General features: G+C 42.7%; 1 long non-coding RNA gene across 1 annotated transcript in view; it reads left to right on the top strand.

The window, feature by feature from the left end:
• The first annotated feature begins 1,943 nt into the window (after positions 1–1,943).
• The window catches only part of LOC147702975 (uncharacterized), a 414,955-nt gene continuing 392,101 nt past the window's right edge, over positions 1,944–24,797 (top strand). The window contains exon 1 of the long non-coding RNA XR_015297557.1: positions 1,944–2,086. This is a non-coding gene — a long non-coding RNA (uncharacterized LOC147702975). The remainder of the gene's footprint in view (positions 2,087–24,797) is intronic.

Raw genomic sequence — 24,797 nt, 5'->3', positions numbered from 1 at the left:
CCGACAGGGACTGGCCTTGTGTGACTCCGAGTATGCACTGCCAGTAACCTTCTCCCACAGGCCAGTGCACAACAATTTTGCTATCTGGCTTTTTCTGTGCTCCTGATGTAAAAATAACATTATTTTTTGCTTTTCTGATATATGACCTTGCAGCACCACACTTTCCAGTCCCGTACATGACAATAGACACGATTAAGGCCTCTCCCTCAATGGATGTCAACAGGAGAAATACATTTGTTTTAAAATCTCCCATTTCCTCTTCAAAAATGTTGGCGTGTATAGATGTGTCATAGTGGCGTTATAGGCACTAGGACCCTTGTGGTTCTGGGGTGAACGCTGAATACGAACTGTATCATATGCGGGGAGATATTAGGGTGTGGTTAACCCTGAGTATGAGATAATGTGCAGTGTGTGAGTTTATGCTGAGGAATAAATCATTAGTTTACTGGAGCTCCTGTGTGACATATTTCACCCTTTACTCATCCAAAAGCCTCCTCCTATTGATGAGTCCTAAAAAGAAAAAAAAAATCCTTTACTCTTTTATCCCCCCACTATCCTTTTCAATCAAAATAACAGACTAACATGTTCACTTCTCAAATTCCATATTCAACTATACTAATCCTTTATGGTTTCCAGAGTAGCGTGCTGCTCGCCAATATAGCGTCTCAACACCCCATCAGGGTTACAAGGGCTATATAAATGCAAACCTTTTCCCTTTTCTACCCCTCACGAACCCTTCTCAATCCAAATAACTGACTAACATATCCACAACTAAAATTACTTTCATGTTTCACCATACTAATTCAACACTGATCCTTATGGGTTCCAGAGTAGCGTGCTACTCACCAGAAAAGCGCTTCAACACCCATCAGGGGTAATAAGTGCTATATGAATGCAAACCTTTTTTCCCCTTTTATCCCTCTGATATCCTTCTCACTCCAAATAACTGACTAATATCCACCACTGAAATTACTTTCATATTTCACCATATCAATTCACCACTAATCCTTTATGGGCTTCCGGAGTGGCGTGCTTCAACAAGCGCTATATAAATACAAACCTTTTTTCCTCCTCTGTCCTTCTGCAATCATTCCAAATAACTGACTAACCTATTCACCACTTAAAATGTACTTGCATGTTTCACTATACTAATTCAACACTAATCCTCTATGGGTCCCCGAGTAGCGTGCTACTCGCCGAAAAGGCGCTTTGTCGCCTCGTCAGGGGTAGTAACTGCTATATAAATGTAATTACAACACAATACAATAACATTTGTATGTTTCAGGGCTGGGGAAGACAGTACAGCCCATCTCTAGAACAAAATATTTACAGAATATTTTGTTCTTTTTAAAAATTAAGATACTTTTTTTAGACACGTCTTTTACTCCACCCTCACCGCACTTAAGATCACGTTTCCCACACGTTCATTTAAGTGCACTTAAACCACTAATATTGGGGTAACATTTTATTTCCTGGAATGCGCGAAGTTACTCTTAACAATTTCACGAGGATACGCATTCCAAATCAACCTCGAAGAGAAAGCCGCCGAACTAGAGAGCTGCCCGTGTGTTATGGAAAACGAAATACAACATTTTTTTTAGGGGTGGTTTTATATAGCGCGAATTCCACCTGAAGGTGTTGGAGAGCTTTACATGAGCACCGGTTTAATTATACGAGGATGCATTCATTTTAATTACGGGTAGATAATTATGTGATGTGTCCAGAGTAACTAAGATGTTGAATCAAAGCCGAGGTGTGGACCTGTATCCATCCCCATTTCCAAAGTGGCCACCTCTGACTGTACCGTCGGCATTCATAGTCCTCGAGCAAGTTTAGCTTTGGCATCAGGCAAACGGCGTCATTTCCCTCAAGTTTCTAAAAAAATTGCATAAATGAAAGTGAAAGCAATTTTTTGATTGCGAACTTAAAACGGGTGGGATAGTGAGCCATTTTAAATCCATTTCTGAAGGATGTGGGGAAGGGGCTGGTGTCGAAGATGCACTTATTCTTTTGTCATATAGCAGAAGAATGGATTTAGAAATATTCCTCAAACTACTGGGATGGCGGCAGATGGCGATGTACCAAGGTAGGAAGATAATATGTAAAGCTTCTTTGCAATATAGCGGCATTGAGTGCGTGACTCGGCTCAGTCAGCGGGACTCGTCGAACAATGGCGACCTGGTGACGCAGGCTGCCTTACTGGCGCTCACGAGGCTGCCCTCTCGAGCTCCCGCGCTTTCATTCGGCGGGATTTTTATTTAATACGAATCCGTCTGTAATAAAAGATTCAAATGGTATCTGATTGTTTGGCAGTGCTTGAAGCCGTGTAACAAAGGGGATCATTTCCGACGGTCCAAGTCATGGCATTTGTATAGTGAATATTTGGTTTTTCTGTTTTACATTATTGTATTGTTCTGTATTCTATACTGTAGTATCTTCAACAAGTATGGATTTTTCTTTGGGGTTTGTTTGTGTATGTATTTGCTTTCACTTTCCGTTTGGGAGTGTGTCGCATCCACCATGAAGCGAAACAGTAAACGTTTGTTTATTTGGGTTTTGTAATGTCTGTGGAGCAGTGATTACCCGATCCGACATGTCTGTGGAATTTGTTACAAGAAGAAGTGTTTTTTCCCAAAGTTGAATATTTCATGAGCCTGTGGTGTGCGTACTCACTCGAGTTGCATTACACAGTACAATTCAGTGCTGGAGTTCGAAAAATAACGAATTTCGGGCACCCATGAGTTGGGGGTCAAGGTGTTGCAGAGGAAAGGGAGTGGAGTCACGAGGGGCGAAGGTTATAAAGCAGAGCCTGACATTAATGTATACATTTATTTAAAAAACAATTGTCTAAGAAATTGACAACAAGGACATATGCGACAGTAAATGTATTCTAAATTACTTAATTGATTACAAACAGGCTGCATTCTAAAATATCTTACTGGGTTAAGACACCTGTTGCAGAGACCATGTGTGCTCAGAAACCTCGAGTAGGTAACAAACACAGTTCTATTCTGAGATACAAAAACATAAGATGGAAGGTGCACACAATTAGAGTCCAAAGGAAGAATAGTATATTGTATATCTTCTTCTTTATTTAACAGTTTTTGTCAAATACAGGCACAGCCAACGCGTTTCGTTCCATTTGCCTTGTGGAACTTCGTCAGGGCGAATTGATTCAATTTGAAGTTGTCAACCTATTCGGACCCACCGTGTGGATCAGACAGCAAATGGCACTAGTTCCTCAAAGGCATGTAACCTTCGTATATTCAGAGATGGTGTTCACACTGGATACGAAGAGGTCAGCCCAGTAGGTATCCCAATGTTAAATCCAGCAGTTTTCCGAGTATTCAGGGACTTGGTATAATGATTGTTCGAGGTTGGGCGAACGTTCGCCAGGGGGTCTAATGGTCCCCAAGGAAAATTTCTTTTTTCTCTTTCTAATATCCAACTCCGGTACGGGCATAGAATGAAGCTGTAGAGGGTTTGAGGAACTAGTGCCATTTGCTGCCTGATCCACACAGTGGGTCCGAATAGGTTGACAACTTCAAATTGAATCAATTCGCCCTGACGAAGTTCCACAAGGCAAATGGAACGAAACGCGTTGGCTGTGCCTGTATTTGACAAAAACTGTTAAATAAAGAAGAAGATATACAATATACTATTCTTCCTTTGGACTCTAATTGTATGCACCTTCCATCTTATGTTTTTGTATCTCTGACTTAAACACCTATTGGTAGCAGGTGTAGGAAGAAGTTTTGCACCATCCAGAATTTAGAACTATAGAACTAGTAGTGCTTGACCTGGTCTGCTGCCTTGACCTTTTGGAACTTTGCAGTTCTATTCTGGTAGAGTTTTGATCAGTCACAGTTTTGACTCAAAGTAGTATAGAGGACTATGTGCCATCATGTAACATGGAGATTACTAATTTGTTTTTTATTTAGATAGGCAAGTGGGCTATTGCATATGTCACGGAGGGCAAGATTTACTTACACAGCGCAGTGCAGCAGCAGTAAATGATAGGTGGGAAGGAGAGAGCCAAATGTATTGAAATAAGGCACTTTCCTCCCCTCTCCCTAGTGCCGGCGCTGAAATCAGCTGATGTTCGCTATGGAGTCACCTTTGTGCCATGGTGCAAGGGTGTCTCTGTGAGTCTAGCATAGGTTTTGTAGTGGAAGGGTGCCCCTCCTGAACAAAATATCATGCATAGACTGACTTCAACCCTTTTCCAACTTTGTATGTGTGCTTTACAGTGCAGCACATGTACAAAGTCAGAAAAGGAAGGAGAACGAAAAGCATTTCTCCTTCCTTGCCCATACTTTAAAAGGGCGCTGTTTCCTGATGCTAAATCCTGTCTACTTTACATAGTAAAGTGGGTTCAGCGTCATAAACCTTGGGTGGCTGCATGGGAATGCCCATGCACCACAAAAGTTACCCCCCCTTGGTGCTAAGTAATACAAAGCAGCGCATTTCACAATATTTACAGCACTGAACAAGTTTAGCGCTGGAAAGTCAATTGGGTTAAAAGAATTTGTGCCAACTTACATCTCTTTTGTGATGCAAACACCCAGGGCTTTAAGTGGGATGAGAAAACTAGGGGGGCTGGAGGGGGGGGGGGGCTCTCAAAGGGGCGTGGCAAGTGTTTAAGGGCGTGGTTTGAAAGCACGCAAGCTACAAATCTGTTCTAGTATAGTGTGCCGCCCGACTTGTATTTTGATGTTTCTGTCATTGCATCCAGATTATATGATGCAACAAGTAACATCATACCTACAAATCAGGACTATTGGCTTTGTCAATGGTTGTTAGGTAAATAAGAAGCAACTATGCCTTGTATATAATATTGAAAAAGCTTCCACTTAAAGCCCTGGTGACACCACAACAATGTTGCTGCCCCCGAGTTTTAAAAAGATAAGGGGAATCCAGAGAGAAAATGACTCTAAAGAATTTTCTTTCCCCTACAACGCTCACCTGGCATGACGTCATGCCGTAACTTCTCCACTAGTGCGATGTGCCTGCTGTCACAGCAGTCCGGAAAAAAACGGACCACCTGTGACAGAGCACAAAACAGAGCCCGATTGAGGCCCCCTTTAAAAAACTGCCGGTGCTCAGCCCCGGTGAGACCCGGTCCACTTAAAGCCCTGCAAACACCGGGGAAAAAATCGTAGTAAATCTCCCCCGGAGATCGTTTTCTCACTTCCGGCGCATAAGTTGCAAGCCTTGTAATATATAGCACAGTGTTCTGTTTAACAGCATCAAGGAGCTGCGTGCCTGGCTTTGTGTCTCTCCTGACCTTTCACTCTTAGAATATAATGTCTGCAAAAATGGATGATCTGTGATTCCTACGCCCTGTAAATTATAACCCTCTTTGTCTTATGTAACATTTCCTGTACACGCTTAAGATTTATTCTGTCTTTGTATGCAAAGAAAAGTGCTGTGACAGTAGTAGCGCTATTTAAAAATAAAAAATAGCAGTTGCCATTAACTTCAATATTTGTGTAGTTTATTACTCAGACATGTACATCTTGTATTTTTGCATTGCAAGCACATATCTTACAAAGAGAGTTGAACAAAGTTAAAAACCTGCCTCCAAACCATAGTTTCTCTTAAGTACTTTTGAAGTGATAACCTTTGTTTTTTTCCATAGCATTGGCATCTACCTGTTAGGCTCCAGATAGCTCCCATTCAGTATTATACTGAAAACAAAAGGAGGGTTGATAGCTCTTTAAATCAGGCCTTTGTTTGAGCCTAGCTGGAAGTGTTAATAAGAAAGCTCCCTTGCTGCCTGCACATTGCTTCTCTGAACGGCATGCAGACAACATGTGGCCACTGCTGGAATGTGTCCTGGGGACGGAAAATGACACCAGGACAAAATCCGCATACTTCCCTGTGTCGGCCAGATCCAAGATCGGACAGAAATAGCTGCTGGAACTGGGATCTGGCGAGATCGCTCTACTTTCCAGCACTAGTACAGTTCAATTTACTTTAATGGCAAAGTGTGGGCAAAGTAAACATACACAGACCTTTGGCTGTGCCCTGTTGATGAGGTCTGCCACACTGTGGGCGTGATTCACAAAGGTGAACTTACACGTTTGTGTATGTTTACAATTGTTTGCTATTTACAAAAGTAGTTTACTAGTAGTATATTTGCTACTGCAGTGCCTCAACACATAAAAAGAAACTATCCTTTTATGTGCGGATACTCTGCAGTCTACTAATAAATTATTTTTGTGAATAGCATACAATCTTAAACTTACACAAAAGTGTACGTTTACCTTTGTGAATCAGGACCTCTGTGTGTAAATATATTGGGGCAGATTTATGAGGCCCTTGCGCCTCTTTGCGCCGCAATTGCGTCACTTTTTTTGACGCAACGGCGGCGCAAACAATGCGCCCTATTTACAACGTGACGCATCTAGGAGATGCGTCACGTTGTAAAGCCCTGCGCCATAAGGAGGCATTCCTGCGCAGGGGGTGGGGACTTCCTGCGCAGGAACGCCTCCTAAAAGTGGCTGAGTGAAATCTATAAGATTTCACTCAGTCACTTTCAGGCCAATGCTGCGTCAAAACCCTGCGCCTGCTTGAAGCAGGCGTAGGTCTTGACGCAGCATTGTGAAGATGGGGCACCCACGAGCCTTGCTGGAGCTGCGTCGCGCTTGCGACGCAACTCCAGCAATGCGCCACCTTTACGGCACAGATGAGTCGCGCATCTGTGCCGTTTTTGCCCCATGGTGCGCCGCATTGTAAATGCGGCGCACCATGGGTGGCGGAGCTGTGGCGCACTGTGGTGCACAATAACTGGCGCATCCCTGGGGATGCGCCAGTTAACATAAATCTGCCCCGTTATATATATATATATATATATATATATATATATAGGAGGAGTGGCTATGGGGGCATGCTTCTCCCCCACCTATGCATGTTTACATGTAGGGTGGTAAGAGGAGCATGTCCTCAGAGGTTCGTTCACTTGCTAGCTCATTCTCCAGTAACACAGCTCATTTTTGGCGTTTCATTGACGACATCTGTATGATTTGGAGGGGCACACTAGAATCTGCTATTGAGTTTGTTGATAGAATCAATGACAACAAGCTTAATCTGCGATTTACTTCCCAAATCAGTACTAGTCAGATCCAATTTCTGGATGTAGAAATATACATCTGCAATAATAAATTGCAAACTCAGCTCCATAGAAAAACAACAGCGGGCAATGCGATTCTGCACGCTAGTAGTTTGCACCCGGGTCATCTTATCAGAAGTATCCCCTAAGGGGAATTTCTGAGGATGCGTAGGATCTGCAGTTCGGAGTCGGATTTGGAGAGATGCCAAAATGAGGCATTTAACAGATTCTGTGCTCGTGGTTATAGTGCCTCGTTGTTACAGGAGGCAAAAGATAAGGCTAACAGATTTAGCAAAGAAGAATGTCTCATTGTAGGGAGCACTAACATCACCCGTAAAACAGAGGAGTCTAATGACAAGATCAGCTTAATCACCACCTTTAGTGTGGAGGAAAGAAAAGTGAGGGGGATACTTAAAAAACATTGTCCGTTACTCACGACTGACGTCAGTTTAGCTTCATTGTTACCAGACGAACCCTCAATTACTTTTAAAAGAGCACCCTCTATGAGGGATGCTCTAGTTAAATCTAGCCCTGAGGTAGTAGTAAAGAAGAACTGGTTATCGGACAAATATGTTTTTTTTAAGTGTATCTCATGCAGAGCATGCAAATTTGGAATTAACACCAATGAATATTACTCTGCATTTGATCCTAAACCGATTCAGAAGAAGGGACATTACACCTTTCGCACTGACTTCGTGGTTTATGTACTCCAGTGTACTTGTGGGCTCAAGTACATTGGAAGTACTAAACTACAAGCCTTCAATCGTATCCTCCAGCATCTAAGAGCGATTGTCAATTCAGATGAAAGTTATCCAGTGGCGCGGCACTTTGAAGTGGTCCACAAAAGGAATTTGAATGATCTAAAGTACTTCATCATTGATGCAGTACCTAAAAACATCAGGGGTGGCAACAGAGAGAGACAATTGAGACAGCTGGAAAGTAAATATATATTACTTCTAGACACCAGGATCCCGAATGGGATGAACACGGGGGAGGATTTGCATTGTTTTTTATAACAAGAGTATAGTACAATCTGTTTGTTCATTGAACTTGTGTATATAGTTCTAGCTACAGGTTATCTATGCTGGCATCATCCCCGTTTGTTATTACTAGCATGTCCTAGATACCAGCTCTGAATGTTTCATTTAAGCCATTCTCTATATATTTCTGTCACCCTGATGCCCGAAGTGCAAGATTTCCCAACATCTGAGTCCGGTCCTCAGCAGACACATTAAAATCCAAAGTAACCTTATATATATCAGAGTAACGAGAGGGGGTATTTGCTTTAAATGGTAGTATTCTCTATTGGGAAAAGGGCACTATGCCACAATATTCCGATCTTAAATGCCGCCATTTTGTAATCTAATCGCACATATATGTATATTGTACAGTTATTTCTTATAACATTATAACATGTGGATCATCATTAAAGTGGTTCTGAACATGCTTTCTTCCAATGTTACCCCGTTTATAGTGATACAATTTTAAACTTGGTAAAATGATTTGATGAGTCCATATCTATTTCCAAGTTCATAGTTATTTTGCACTATGCACTAATTTGCACTTTATTGTAGATCACTTGCACTAGCACTTTCAGATTGTGCGTGGGCTATTTATGCTTAATATTACATCTTTGTATATAGACGATTTTAAGATATATGCAGTTTAAACTTGGTGCACATTCTTTATTAAGTCGATGTGGTCGACATATTTTTATTATCGTATTTCCTCTATGAGATTTTATTCTGATGAGAAAAATCCAACTAGAATGGAATAGTGTCTATATTGGTATGTATGAAATTTGTTATGTACCAAATGATCTGATTAATGAGATTATTTAATCACCACATCGTATACAAACTGATTTCCTTTAGAATGTGTGTTTTTTACAATATGTTTTCTATGTCTATGTGCTGTTAACGCCCAGCCACTGATCGTGCACAGTATTTAATCACAGTTATTGGTTCCTATTGTCATGTGAACAAGGCTACAGTGACGTAGACGAACCGCGTCATGTTGGAGACAAGGGGTCAATAACCCACCTTTGCATTTACCTCAAGCGCTTTTTTGTGGTCTGTACCTGTGTTGAAGTCGGAATCCAGGTCCGGCAGGCAGGAGTTGGGATCTTATATATATATAAATAAATGTCACTCAATGCAGTGATATCATCTGATGTACCACGGTGAAGTACTTACATATGTAAGAGAAATACACTTTTATGAATTCTGGAAAGACTGCCATATTTTTTTAATCATTTGATGCACAACATCTTTAAACTCGAAGGCGTTCCTAAAGATAACTGGTGCCGGACACCTTCCATGCTGGTTTTCCTTTACTTCGGTTAGCAAATACATACTTTCCCGTTTGTTTAATATCGTTCTAAATGTTAGTGCTCAGTCAAGTGAACAGCAGCCCAGTTGTTCAGCAAGGGGAACATTTAAAGGTCAGACGAGCCGGGCATTATAATGAGCATCCCTGTAGTAAGGTTTGATGTGTGACACAATGTGATTTAGTGTCACATCCGTTGGCCTTTAAACTGATAAGTATATTAATGCCACCTTTTGTGTCCCATTGAGATGCCTAAGGACCCGCTCATATCTTTAGTAAATGCCTGTCTTGGTGCTGGAGCTATTTCCAACAAGCTTTGCAAGGTTCACTATAAGTAGGAATACCCTTTGGACCCCATTACACATCATAGCATTCTGGATTGCTCAGGTTATGGAAACATTCAGAAATTGATGGTGTTGTTTGGCTTCCTTATTGCACACTTTCCTTATGCAAGGAATGTTGAGCAATTCCTTTGGTAAGGGATGTCCCTTTTCCTAATCCATGCTCCGTATGACTGATAATCTGGCCTTTTTCTTCCTCTGGCCTATGTGGCTTTAGACGTGTCAAATTCGTTTGTTACTGGCAGGAGCTTGAGAATGTAGGGTAGTCATTCATGCATGGATTGAAATGGATTCATGTTAATATTATGTTGATTTCATAACAGAATCCTGAGCAAAATGTCTGTTTTATTATGTTTCACTTTGTCTCCTTCAAAATTGTGGTGGGAAACCCACGACCAATCACACACTGTTTGGATTCCTTGTGAGGTTTATTATTCTGCAATCTATTGTTTTTACAGGTTCCACAGGTGTTTGTCTATACTGAGTGAAAAACTACAAACATGGCACTTTTAACATTTGAATACATTTTGTTTGCCTAAAAAGTCTCTTAAGGGATATGCAGGTTTGGCCATTTCCCACCTCTTGGGATTGTGGGTACACGTCTGTCAATTATAACTAGTAATTGCAAAAGTAATATCTAGATATTGGGATCAACAAAAGATTTTGGAATGTTTGTTAAGAAAATGGGAGATAATTGGCATATTTTCATGCAGTGTACTACAGACTGAGAATTATGGGAACAGAAACTGTGTATGATTAAAGGATTCTACGTGGGGTTCCCTATGTCTACGTGGTTCCACGTGTTTTGGTCAGCCTTAGGACAACAAATACACACATATCTCTATGAACTTGAACGCGCACGCCTAGCAGGAAGATACGTAAATGCCTGCCCGCACAGGGGAGGCAGGAAATCTTGGATATACATAATTAACCATCTAGCATAGCATACACACCTTTGATGTGGAGATCCATTCACTGAGAAACCCTGAGGAAGTCGTAGGGTAACTCACCCACAGACGAAACACGTTGACTGGTGTAAGAAACATTGGGGCAGATTTACAATAACTGGCGCATCCCCAGGGATGTGCCAGTTATTATGCGCCGCAGCTCCGCACCATGGGGAAAAAACAGCACAGATGCGTGACGCATCTGTGCCGCAAAGGCGGCGCATTGCTGGAGTTGTGTCGCAAGCGCGACGCAGCTCCAGCAAGGCTCGGGGGTGCCCTATCTGTCCAATGCTGCGCCAAGCCTTACGCCTGCTTCAAGCAGGCGCAGGGTTTTGACGCAGCATTGGCCTAAAAGTGACTGAGTGAAATCTTGTAGATTTTACTCAGCCACTTTCGCGAGACGCACCTTCCCCGGAACGCCCACCCTGCGCCGGAACGCCCACCCTGCGCCGGAACGCCCACATGTGGCGCTGGGCTTTACAACGTGATGCATCTGCCTAGATGCGTGACGTTGTAAATGGGTCGCAGGGATGCGCCACGTTTACGCCGCCGTTGCGTGACGCAAACGTGGCGCAAGTCCAACATAAATCTGCCCCATTATTCGAGTAAAGAAAAGATTTGAAGAAGATGCCGACTACTGGATGACTTTCTTTTGAATTTGTAATAGCGTGTGGTCAGAGCCCTGATTAAAATACAAACATATGACTAATAGTTTGGGTAATGTAATGTGCACTGCAAAAGTCAGTTGGTTGGTCTGAAGTGCCAGTTTGTCATTTTGCAGCGTTGGTGCTCACATGCACTGAATTTGTCTTGCATGCCTATGAATTATAAACACTTGTTCGGGATGGCCTTGCATGCTGGAGGTAGTAATAGGGTGACCATACGTCCCGGACTTCCCCAGACAGTCCCGGTGTCCCGACGCTTTTTCTTAATTTTAAGTACATGTCCCAGGTTTTTGGGACGCAGGTCAAGTCATCCTGCAAAGGAGAGATTTTTTCGGAGTTTTATATAGCGCAAATTTGACCCGAAGGTATCTGAGCGCTTTACATGAGCACCAGTTGCGTTACAGACAGACACATTCATTTTGCTAGGCACAGAATCACAGAGGGGCAGATTTACGACTTCTGGTGCATCTCCGCAAATCAGCAGGGATGCGCCAGAACAGATGCGACATGCAATTCCCTCCTTGCGACACCACGAATGCGTCGCATTGACAATGCGGCGCACCATGGCGCAAGGATAGGGCGATGCGTGTCGCATACTGTGGCCTTATTAGCGGCCCATTGCTGGAGTCGTGTGACAAGCTCGACGCGGCTCCAGCAATGCTCAGGGGCGCCTGATGCCTAACATGCTGCATCTCTCCTTACGCCTGCTTCAAATAGACGCAAGATTTTGGCGCAGCATGGACGTAAAAGTGACTGTGAAATCTTGTAGATTTCATTGCGTCACTTTTACGAGGTATTCCTGCAACGGAACGCCCACCTGGTGCCGGAATGCCCACAGGAAACCTAACGCAGGTTTCATGTGGCACAGGGCTTTACAACGTGACACATCTCCCTAGATGCGTCACGTTGTAAATAATGCGCAACATGGCGGATGGTTTACACTGCCGTTGCGTCACAGAAGTGACGCAACGGCGCCGTAAATGTGGCGCATGGGGCTTGTAAATCTGCCTCCACATGTTGAGCGTCCTTGCCAAAACTTGAACCCCGTTCCCCAGTCAACTGCTCTAGTCGTAAGGCCACATCCCTTCTTTTGATTTTTCTTCCCTTCTTTCAATCTGAATTAATTTTTTGCCGTGCTTCTTCCCTTTTCTCATTATATTTCTTTTCTTCTTCTGTGCATTCTGTCTTTCCTTCTAGCGTTCCTTTCTCCTCCTCTGTTTCTCTCCCTCCTTTTTTTCTTCTCTTACTTTCTCATCCATCTTTTCTTCTTGCCTTCCTTTCCAAGCTTTTTTAACTTATCATATTCTCTTTCTTTTTCATTTTAATGCTTTCCTTCTTTTAATTTTTTCTTTCTTTCTTCCGAATTCTCTTCTTTCCATTTGCCTTTCCTAGGTCCCTTCTTTCTTTTCTTCTAACTTCCCTTTTCTGCTTCTTTCTTTCCCCCCTCCTTATTATGTTGTTGCTATTTTCGTCATTTTCTTTCTGTGTGTGTGTGTGTGCCTTCTTTGCATTCCTCCGCCCCCCAATGCTCCTCTGTCATGGTTTCCTCATACAGTGTATTTACCAGCACTTGTCTGGACAAGTGCCAGACAGATCAAAGGAAAGGATACCATTTATTTCGACACAGTATTGACTCTTCCCAATCCTTCCCCTCTCTTAAAGCAGGTAGTGGAGCAGGGAGTTCACTGCACCCTTGAATGGCTGTGCTGGGTATAAAATTACAGTAACGGCATTGATAAGATATGTAGTGAATCCCGTAAATATTGTTAGTATGGCTGTAGTTTTGCCACTTTCTATCCATTGACCGTTGCCCCTTCGTAATTGTGGGTTACTTTGATTTACACAGGATTTTTTAACGTAATGTGAAGTGTGCAAATTATAATGTTTTCTCACTGAGCTCTTACTCCAGTCTACTTTTCAAAATTGGGTAGATTGTTTTGTTCACCATTTTCACTAATGATTTTCTCATCTGAACTGACGCTCCCTTGGATCCTTGGCAGAGCGTTTACTTTGAGACAAAGAGCAAACAGTGCGTTTGCTAAAAAGAACTAAAGTTGTGGGGAATAGAGTAATACTTCTTCGACAATGTAATACCCCAGAGCCATTGTAAGCGGTGCAACCATTTCACACACTATTTTTTTTTATTTTTTTCAAACTTCTCTGGATTTTTCATGTCATCCTGATTCAGAAAATTGCGGGCATGAATTCAGCATTATGTCTAGTGTATGAAATGCAAACGCTGTCTTAATATGTTCTTTCCATTTGTTATATATTATGTGTATGTATGAACAAGCATAGACAAACCCAACAATTGTGGCTTTTGGGCCATATGTATGAACATATTTTCCCATAGACACAGAATGGGTAAAAACCTTTGATACATCTGGCCCTTTGTCTCAAGCTTAGCACATTTAGCAGCTCCCACATAGGCAGCAGCAGCCCAAGCTTTTGTCATACCCAGACTGATACGGGGCCTTGTTTAGAGTTTGGGGTATCAATATTGCGTTAAAAGATGGCAGGCGATCCCTCTGCCTGTTTAGAGTGCCTCTGAGTATAATGCCCATTTAATGGGGCTGACTGGACGTCTGCCATGTTTCTGATGCAGTATACCATGCATCTGTGTGGTCTACTTTCTTCACCAGCATTATCTTAGTGCTGAACAACCAGTGTTAACTGATCCCAACTCAATGGTGCTTATTTTACTGACCTTGAGAATGGGGAAGATTGGTTGTCCAGCCAGGATTTAGTGCTGGTTCAGTGAGGTGACACAGAGAGCCCCATAGCCGATGCATTAGTTAACTGAGCCATCAGTCCCAGGTCTGGTGTCTGCAGAACAAGCCATCCAAGCGCACAAGAACCAGAGACAACATTCAGAGAAGACCTAAAATAACTAGGGGCATATTTACAAGGAGTGAACACCACCAGAACGTCACTTTTTGTGACATTCTGGAGGCGTTAACTCCTTCGCCTTATTTACAAGGCGGCGTTAAGCCACTTAACAGGGCGTGCAATGGGTGTTGCCGTGGGCGTTCCTCCACACTACCCATTGCATTTTGACTTTCCCCATATTTACAAAGTATTGGGTTGCACCAAAAATACTGCAAGGGAATACCATAAGCAGGCAATACAAGGAGAAATGTTTTACTTCTCCTCGTATTTAGCTCTTTCCAGTTGTGCTGCATTCTGCAGCACACATAGATACAGCAAATCACCTGTAAAGAAGGTTTCCCTTCCTGCACATAAACAGTTGTCCCTGCAGCACAGGCATCTAGCAAAATGGCGCCAGGGTGCCTGCACTGGCACTAGGAAGCTTTTATTTAGTACCAGCACTATGGATAACGCAGGGGTGTGTCACGTTCTTGTGAATATGGCGCATCCCTTCATTTTGAAACTGTCAGAGCACGGCGCTGACAATTTTGGTGTAACACAGCCCTCTGCTAGTTTCTTGTAAATATGACCCTAGGTACAACATGAAGCAGCAGTGCACTGTTTCTATCATTGACAAAACAGGCATGTGCGCATTACAGAATAAAATACATGTTCCATACCATGCTAATTTGTACAGCTCACGTTCACCCTGAAGTGTATCTTGGTGCTGAACAAAATGTGTTTATTGTTACCTGTTGTGTGTGTAAAGGAATCTTCACCCAGAGAACAGGCACACCCCAGATAGCAGCTTACCAAACACATATCACAGGAATGTCACAAGAAGCAGTGGTGCATGCTTCCTTCACACACGGAAAAGGAAGAATAAAGTTATCAGTACAAGATTCATTCACAGACGAGACAGTTACAACCTAGGACAGAACAGATTATGCATTAATTTGTTATTCAACAGTGCATTTCAGTAAGAAGGGTTGTATGTTACACTATGTTCATACATTAGTAGCATTGGGCACAATACATTCTGGTGTTGAGATTAGTTGTACAGTCCATACTGAGGAGTAACAGAACAGTACATGTATTTGTCATATGTACTTATGTACAGAATACCAGTTGACTGCTAGTGGGGGGGGGGCGTTAGCTTACAACATTCCAGTTTCATGTGTCCTTTAGAGTGGTCTAGCATCACATGAACAACAGCACTGAGTGAATGCCATCCAGTGAAGTCCAGCATGTGCCAGGGCTGCCATCACGCCTAAATGCCCACAATATTCCAAAATGGGGATTTTATGTCAGACCTTTATAAAGTTCACAGTATACCAAAGAGATTCACTTTAAGCCGGGCAACCATAAATCCTAGAATGCCCAGAATATGCCAAAGAGGGCAACCTTATGCCAGATCCACCATTATGCCTAGAATGCTCACGTTATGCCAAGGAGGTAAATCAAATGCCGGGGTAATGTCACAGAGTCCTCTACTGTCAGGACCAACAAAAAGCTTAAAATGGCTGCCCGATCTCCACCAGAAGGATAGAGATGATATGGGGGGAGGTCCATGATCTGGTCATCATACAAGTGTATGCACTTTATAATTCGCATTCCTTGGGACTGTATATCTTCCAGTTTGAAGCCAATGTTCTGAAATTCCTCAAGTCAATGCCGGGGGAGTAACAAACGACACATTCAAACCACTGCTCCATGGTCCTTTCCATGCTCCCGCCTGCCCTTGGAGAGTGACCAAGAATCCTGCGACTAAGCCTTCTGACGAGGGTCTCTGGAACCCTCCATGCTTTCGACAAGGGCACTACTGGTGAGCACACTAACAGTGCACCAGCTCCTAGATGGTGAATAGGTACTGTGCCCAACCACTCTCCCTTTTGACCATCAGCCTACATCTGTGTTCTTATCAGGAGTCGCCACAGGTGAAAAAAACGCTACGGGTGAAGAGGCTAACATTACCGTGGTAGAGGTTCCGATGCAGCATTTGGAGTAGCCTTTACCACAGTGATGGTGGTTCTGCTGACAATTCTGCAGTGCTATCAGTGGCAGGCAATTGCAGCAAACATGAGTACGTCCAATTTTAGAGATATTAGCCAAACATGGTAGTGCAGTGTGCCAGTGAAACTATACACAGCACTGTATTGTGGAGAACATTACATGCTTAATGAAAATTGTTTCTCAGGATCTTGGCTGTCCCAAATTCAAGGCTTTATGGCCAATTCATACTTTTATCTTTCTGGTTGAAAGTATCTCAGTTTGAGGGACTGAATCTGTCCCAACCTCTGCCATATTTGATACAGATGCATTGCTCCGGTCTGCGCCACGGCGCACTTTTAACAAGATGCATCTGGCGCAGATTGGCGCAATGCAACCTGTTACCATCAATGCACTTGCCCTGGGGTAGCCACCAACTCGTTCCCGCGCTGCGGGCAGTGCATTGGTGAAAGATGGAGGGGCAGCCACTCGGTTTTTCATTTTGCAAACAGCACCTGTCTGTACTTGAAAGGGGCAACAGAGATCCCCCTGCAGGCAGGTGCAGTCACTCAGTGCACTTACCTGCAAGGGGATGTCTGGGTGGTACATGGACCACCCTTAGCCCTTCCAGAGGGCTGCCACTTTTTGTGAGCTGCTCTCAGTGTGCCTTATGACTGCCTTTTTGCCTGTCCTCACTCGTCTATAACACGGAGAGGGTGCAGACGCAAAGGGGTCTATTATGATGTAGGGCGGATCGCGATCCACCCTACATCATACCCCACCCACCACCCATTTCCCCCCGCCAAATTAGAATGGTGGGGGGGACCCCGGTGGACGGAAAGACCGTCTGCCGGTTTTCAGCCGGTCAACCAGTCGACCGAGTGGAAAAGTGTCTGGATATGGTGTCTGCTAGACACCGCCATCTATATTAGCATGGGAAAGGGTAGCAGCCTTTCTGTGGCGGAAAGGCATGCAGATTTTGCTCCTGAGGGCCCGTTACAGGCCCCCAGGGTATTGGGGGTGTGGCGGGTGCACATGCGGGGTACCTATGGTACCCCTACATTGTCACGGACAAAGTGGCAAGCACCACGCGGTGCCTGTCACCTTGTGCATGACAATGCACAATGTGCATTCCCAGTATTGTGGTGGGTGGTGCTGTGAGCACCGCCTGCCACAATGCTCTGAACGGAGGATGCCACCGCCACAGTGGCGGTGGCATCCTAATTGCAGGTGCGGGACCGCCGCACCACTGGCGGCCGGTCCCAGCACCACTAGGGTGGCGGGTGGACTAAAGTCCACCCGCCATCCTAATAGGCCCAAAAGTGGTTCCCTCATTTGCATGGTGCCATTTTTACATGGAATGAGTATCTCCTTTTCCAAAATGGCGAATCATTAATTGGTACACAAACACATCACTAAGCGGACACCAGGGTCAACAGCAATATGCTTGCAAACCTATCAAAGCACTCTTTCTCAGAGTGAGGATATGTATGTAAAGTTTCCCCAGTCTTCCTGCCCATTTTCTTTTTAATCTAGTTGCGTTTAGCCTCTAAATCGTTAGTAGTGCTGAAACATTGCTACTCCGAAATTGATCAGCTGTGACACAAATGATTATATGACTATAAAAACAAGAATATTTATTTTTAGGTTAGCATTTCTTTTGGAAGCTTATTATATTAACATTTTAGAAGTGAAATGAATGTATGGGTGTCATTCCCAAAAATATTTATTTGATCCACATTTTATTGATAAGTTAAAATTAATATAAAGTGTGGTGCTTAGTGTTTATTTTTAGATAACACAAAGATATCAATACTGAGAGTCAATACAATTACAATTTTGTGTGAAGGGAAAAAGGACATGAGGTATATCTGTACATTACTTTTTTAATCCCTAATTAAGCTTTGCTTGAGAGCATAACCAAAGTCAACAGGAGGGCGCAACAATGGTCAATGAAATCCCTTTCTACTGATCCAGAATTTTAAAGCCTCTTTATGTGACGTCATGGAAGCCTTCTGTTTTTCTAGAAGGGGGCATTACAGTGGTAGATACGGGTCAGTTTACGGATCCTCAATAGCCTCATGGTACAGAAGAAGTAATTTATGGTGTAGCACATGGGTTTGAACCTGGACCTATTCTAGAGTCACAATCCAATGATTCTTTTTCGCAGCATGAAAGCGTAGAGGGGAAAAAATGTGTTATTATTGTCAATCAAATCATTGAGAAATCCTTTGTATACCAAATAACCACAAACAACTCTGTAAGGTTAGTTAATTTATCACAATGCCAAAATCAACTGAACATATAGACCCCTTAAAATGAGAGTACAGAAATACATCAGAATCAGCATGAAACCAAATCTGCGCATCCAATGTAAATGATATAGCATAAACAAGACAATTAGCTCAAGAAACAGGATGCAGAGGATCAGAAAGCATGAGTCCAAATTTCCCTGCATCAATGGTTGGTGAGTGAAAAGCATTCATCTATCCCTACTCTAACGCTAAGTGACATCCCTACTTCAGCATCTTTAGAAATGAAAGTTATAAGGTGGCAGTCTATAGACTCTCCCCAAGAAGTCTCTCCACAGTTGGTTATGTAGCATAAAGCTACCGAGACAGGGCTCGTTCTCAGATTCTCTCTCTCTGAAGGCAGAAGAAGGAGTGGGCACTTTTCCTTCTCTTAACATCCCAATATCTCAGGTCACGTCATCTGCTCTGAGTGCAATCTAAAGGTAGTTTTCCATGGGATAACGGTGTTCTTTTTTGCAATGAGTTGCCTTTGGTTCCCAGGCCTTCTACCAGGTGAAGCACAACAGCCGTCCTTTATCAACTCAAGTTTACAATGTAACTTCTTCTCTCCTTGCCTGACTAATAAAACAAAGTCATTATTCTAGGTAACAAGGGTTCTTCTTTCACCTGCAACACAAACGCAAGAAAGGACAAATTCGACAGCACACATGAAATTCAGTCATCAATTTTAAAGTGAGAGTTTCCAGGGAAATGCATTTCAGACCTACAAGATTCAGCTAATATAAGAAACCAGCAAATGAACTTTACAAATTTGCATTAGGAAATGAGGCCCATTCAATTAATACATTTACCTACATGTAAAATGACACGATTAATTAACAATTATAGTACATGAATAAATGTCAATATCACAACACAAGCTCTACACGTTAATGTTTTCTGCTCATTACATTCAAATTCTACTTGAATTCTCCATGTTACTTTTCAGTGACCTAAGCACACCACATTTCGAGTTAAAACAATTCAAAATTCTAACACTACACGTTAATATGGCAAAGGTTTATATGCAGGTGCTCTCTACATGTGTGGTTATATTGCTCTCCCACAAATAAAATGTGATTTCCGCTACATCAGGTTCAAACAATCATTGGTTGTGGAAGAAGCAGTGCAGTAATGCAGGATGTAGTACATGGTCTCTCATGGACATTGGGCGAGGATAAATCACTTACAATTCAGGGTGCAGCTTACAGGTTCATATGATCAACTGGAATCACTGACAGAATATCGAAGGTCAGAATATCGACCCGCGGAAATATCGACGGAAGAATATCGAAGTCAAGAATATCAACATCCTATTTACATTATGGTAAGTAAAAAAATATTGGGGGAAAATATCGATGTCAAAAATATCGTTAAAAATATTGTTTTTTATTTAATTTAAAAAAATTATGTAAAATAAAGTAAATAATACTTATAATTACAATGAACATAGTTAAAAATATTTGAAAATGTTTAAAAATGATAAGTAATATATATGTAATGTAAAAATAAATTGAACATATACATATAATATATATAATTACTAGTAATTTTTAATAATTATTTCAATAACTTTTTTTTAACTATATACATTATAAATACATCTATACACATAAAACAATAATATAAATACAAATTAAATAAATATATATGTAATAAATTAATAAAATACAAAATATTTTTAATCTTATTAAAAATGAATTAAATACTACATTAAATAAAATAATTAAAAAAAATATTAGGTAGCGGTACTATTCCAACTCCAAACAGTGCAACAGTAGGGAAAATGTTGGATAGCGTAGGGGCAAAAATGACTATTCCCATCCCAGTGAGTGCAACAGTAGGGAAAGTGTTGGATAGCGTAGGGGTAAAAATTACTATTCCCACTCCAGTGAGTGCAACAGTTGGGAAAGTGTTTGATAACGTAGGGGTAAACATTACTATTCCTACTCCAGGGTGTGCAACAGTAGGGAAATTGTTGGATAGCGTAGGGGGAAATATTACCAATTAATAATTAATTAACAATAAATGAATTAACAATAACAATAAATACAAAATAATAGATTAATTATAATGAATATGATACATTAATCAATTAATAAAAATTGATTAACAATTAATAATTAGTTAACAATAAGTTAATTATTAGCAATAAATACAAAAACATTAATTAATTCATTATAATTAAATTACTTCCAACCCTATTCCCCTATAAAACCAAAACCCACTCTAATACTAAAACGCAAAATTTACTTACAAAAATGACAACATTGTAAAAATGTTATACATATATTTAAAAATATTAAAAATACATTATAAAACATGTTAAACATACATATAAAATACATAGTAAAATACATAACACTAATAAAAATATTGATATTATTAACAACTATGCTAATGATATTACTTACTTCGATATTACTTACTTTGATATAAAAAAAAACAATATTACTTACCTTAAGGTCGATATTCTTGACATCGATATTCTGTCCCTACGATATTAAATCCTCGATATTAGTGTAGGTCGATATAAAAAAATAGATATTTTGACTACAGACCGATCAACTGAGATACAAAAGTATGACAGATGTAGGGTGCAGGCTGCAAGCCTTACGAGTGCAGAAGTCTGGCAAATACAGGGTGCAGACCTGTCGACCTCACATGTTCACTGTTCTCACAAGTCGCAGCAGACTTCACACAGCTGTCGGTTGCAGGAGACATTCTCGGACAACCTCAAAGTATGAGGCACACGGACATTGGGGTCACCTATGAGCAGAGAATGCAGGTCGTTGTGTTCATGGGTTACAGGCTGCCAGTCCGGGCAGGCTCAGCATCTCTGATGTTCTCTGGTTCTCTCGGCAAGTTGCTGAACACTGAACTTGGACTCTGGTTGAAAAGGTAGCACTCCCAGGGCTTTCTACCTGCTGGGCCTGAAACCTACTGCATATTCTTCTTCCTTAGTTAGGGGGTATCGTTCTTACTCCTCGAAGGGGAACAGCAAAGATTTCTGCCTCTGGAACTCACCTTCCACCAAAGCGGTACAGCATTCACTCCCTGATTAGAAAGTGAACACAGGACATGAAACAGGGGTTTAGCTTTTATGCAGTCCTGAGGCAGATGGCCGACATTCAACTGGTCAGATAGAATCAAAGTTAGTCCCAACAGCAAGGGCACATATAGAGAGAAGGCAGGCACTGCCACTAACCTCATTGAGCACCCTACAGCCATAGGGCCAGAGGGGCGGAAACAAGAGCACTACACCTCACATGCTCCCAAGCACTCATGCACAACACACATGCAATCAAGGAGGATGATGAGGCTGGTCATAAATGGTACACAGATTTACCAGGAAAAGCCAGTAGGCGGTGTCTCCACTGGGGTACAGGTTAAAATGCTTGTAACTCACTACTATAATCAACGGTCACCAACAGTTAGCAGCGGCATGGCTTGTCAGGGAGCAAAAGCTAGTCTTGTTCAAAGGAGTGCAACATTGGGTGAACCCTCCTCACTCTGCATGAGCAATAGACTATAATGATGCAGAGCAATTGACAGAAACCTTTTTTCCATGGACTCATGCAAATCATAACTTCCAGGGGAAGATTTTCAAGCAATTTATGCAAGGTTAGTGTCGCAGAAGTGATGCAGACTGGGACAAACTGTTGGTTTGGGATTTACTTTCCAATACAAAAGTGTATTTGCAATGGAAATTAGTCCGAAAGTAATGCTAAAGTAGCACTAGCTCTACTTTGCGTTAAAGGGGCATCCCATGTGTGGGACATGGATGTTCCTATGCAACCATCCATGTAACGATTTAGAAAAGGGGGTGGTGATGAACAGAGTGTCTGAGTTAAACAGACCACTCTTACCCAGTCCAAAGATCAGGGCTTGATCCATCACCGTTATTTATCTCACTGCCCCATCCCAGCTCAGAACCTGGCTATATGCAAATCAGTCTGTCCCTGGCCCAGTGCATCATGGGAACAGGGCAGACTAAACTACCAAGCCAATTCTTCACCAGAAAGGAGACAAGCTACCGGGGACCGGTTTCTGGCATTTCAGCCTTCTTCGGCCCGGCTTGCTTGAATCCTGATGGAGCAGTGAGAAAGGGACTCATGTCTGAGTATACCCTGCCACACCTATAGTGGCCAAACTGGGATGGTGCAGTGAGCTAAAAAACGGTGTTGGATCTAGCCCTGATCTCTTGACTGGGTGAGAGTATTCTGTTTAATTCAGAGACTCTGTCCCTCACCACCCCTTGTTGTAAATATTTTTGTCCACCCTAAGCGTGGAAGGGTATACTCAGATGTGAGTCCCTTGCTCATTGCACCATCAGGATTCAAGCAAGCCGGGCCGAAGAGGCTGAAATGCCAGAAACCGGTCCCCGGTAGCTTGTTTCCTTCCCAGTGGAAGAATTGGCTTTTGTAGTTTGGTTTGCCCTGTTCCCATCATGCACTGGGACAGGAACAGACTAATTTGCATACAGCCAGGTTCTGAAACTGGGATGGTGCAGTGAGCTAAAAAACGGTGTTGGATCTAGCCCTGATCTCTTGACTGGGTGAGAGTATTCTGTTTAATTCAGAGACTCTGTCCCTCACCACCCCTTGTTGTAAATATTTTTGTCCACCCTAAGCGTGGAAGGGTATACTCAGATGTGAGTCCCTTGCTCATTGCACCATCAGGATTCAAGCAAGCCGGGCCGAAGAGGCTGAAATGCCAGAAACCGGTCCCCGGTAGCTTGTTTCCTTCCCAGTGGAAGAATTGGCTTTTGTAGTTTGGTTTGCCCTGTTCCCATCATGCACTGGGACAGGAACAGACTAATTTGCATACAGCCAGGTTCTGAAACTGGGATGGTGCAGTGAGCTAAAAAACGGTGTTGGATCTAGCCCTGATCTCTTGACTGGGTGAGAGTATTCTGTTTAATTCAGAGACTCTGTCCCTCACCACCCCTTGTTGTAAATATTTTTGTCCACCCTAAGCGTGGAAGGGTATACTCAGATGTGAGTCCCTTGCTCATTGCACCATCAGGATTCAAGCAAGCCGGGCCGAAGAGGCTGAAATGCCAGAAACCGGTCCCCGGTAGCTTGTTTCCTTCCCAGTGGAAGAATTGGCTTTTGTAGTTTGGTTTGCCCTGTTCCCATCATGCACTGGGACAGGAACAGACTAATTTGCATACAGCCAGGTTCTGAAACTGGGATGGTGCAGTGAGCTAAAAAACGGTGTTGGATCTAGCCCTGATCTCTTGACTGGGTGAGAGTATTCTGTTTAATTCAGAGACTCTGTCCCTCACCACCCCTTGTTGTAAATATTTGTGTCCACCCTAAGCGTGGAAGGGTATACTCAGATGTGAGTCCCTTGCTCATTGCACCATCAGGATTCAAGCAAGCCGGGCCGAAGAGGCTGAAATGCCAGAAACCGGTCCCCGGTAGCTTGTTTCCTTCCCAGTGGAAGAATTGGCTTTTGTAGTTTGGTTTGCCCTGTTCCCATCATGCACTGGGACAGGAACAGACTAATTTGCATACAGCCAGGTTCTGAAACTGGGATGGTGCAGTGAGCTAAAAAACGGTGTTGGATCTAGCCCTGATCTCTTGACTGGGTGAGAGTATTCTGTTTAATTCAGAGACTCTGTCCCTCACCACCCCTTGTTGTAAATACCATCCATGTAAAGCTCTGTCTGATAACATTTGTTGGCAACGTTTTGCTCACAAAAACATAACGCCTCTTTGAGGCTTTCATTAATATGTTTTTATTTCTTCAAATCTTTCCAACTTTGCAAGTATACTGCTCTGTACAACACCCCAGTGGAGACATAATTTAAATGAGTAGTAGGGCTGGCACATACATACACACTCACTTCCACTCACAAGCACACAGATACTCACACCCACCTGCCCACAAGCGCACACTGTTACACCCATTGATTTACAAGTGTACACACCTACCCAGCATCAATGATAGGCAGTCATCACTGGGCACCTCAGGGCTTAAACCTGAAGCACTCATGGTACTGACTCTTTGTCATTGATGCTCCAGTTGTCATGAGGAAGAGGATTGTCGCAGGGCTTTGCCCAGGACCGGACTGACTGTAGCAGGCACTGGGCGTTTCCCCGGTGGGCCACCAGGGTGGGGGCTGATTATGTACGCTTGGGGGCTGTTTTTGTTACCGGGCCGGTTTAGCAGCTTAGATGCAATATCGGCACCCTGTAACAAAAGCAGCTGCAGTGTTTTCCATGCACCCGTATCCCCCACCACTC

Source organism: Lissotriton vulgaris, chromosome 7 (assembly GCF_964263255.1).
Source record: "Lissotriton vulgaris chromosome 7, aLisVul1.2, whole genome shotgun sequence".
NCBI classification, from domain to species: Eukaryota; Metazoa; Chordata; class Amphibia; order Caudata; family Salamandridae; genus Lissotriton; species Lissotriton vulgaris.
This window is presented reverse-complemented; position numbering and strand designations above follow the sequence as displayed.